General features: G+C 18.7%; 1 protein-coding gene across 1 annotated transcript in view; it reads right to left on the reverse strand.

Moving 5' to 3' along the window:
- Nucleotides 1-391, reverse strand: part of LOC100571213 (farnesol dehydrogenase-like) — a 176,328-nt gene that overhangs the window by 41,409 nt on the left and 134,528 nt on the right. The gene's annotated exons all lie outside the window — the stretch shown is intronic.

A 391-nucleotide genomic window follows, 5' to 3' on the forward strand; every position in this document is an offset into this window, starting at 1 on the left:
TATTTGTCAGAAGTCAATAAATGTAAAACATTTTATACATTTTTAACTACAAAAATTAATTATTACATTTTAAAAGTGATACATTTTGTCAAAATTTAAACTTAAAATGCTTATAAAAAAAAATTGTGCACATATGTTTTTAATATATTTCAGCAACTATTGTAAAAATATATTAGGAGCCTTGAATTAAATTTTCATGCTTTTTTACCCAACAAATAATTTTTTATTGATATTTATAGAAAAAAAAACTAAACAAATTGAAAACTGAAAATGTCCGTAAACAGATCAAAAAAAATTATTTTCTTAATTTTATCATGTATAAAAAATGATAATATAAACATTAAACATTCAGTGAAATTTTCAAGTATCTATACAGTCATTCGTTTTTTAA

The sequence above is a fragment of the Acyrthosiphon pisum genome, chromosome A1 (genome assembly GCF_005508785.2).
Source record: "Acyrthosiphon pisum isolate AL4f chromosome A1, pea_aphid_22Mar2018_4r6ur, whole genome shotgun sequence".
Classification (NCBI taxonomy): Eukaryota; Metazoa; Arthropoda; class Insecta; order Hemiptera; family Aphididae; genus Acyrthosiphon; species Acyrthosiphon pisum.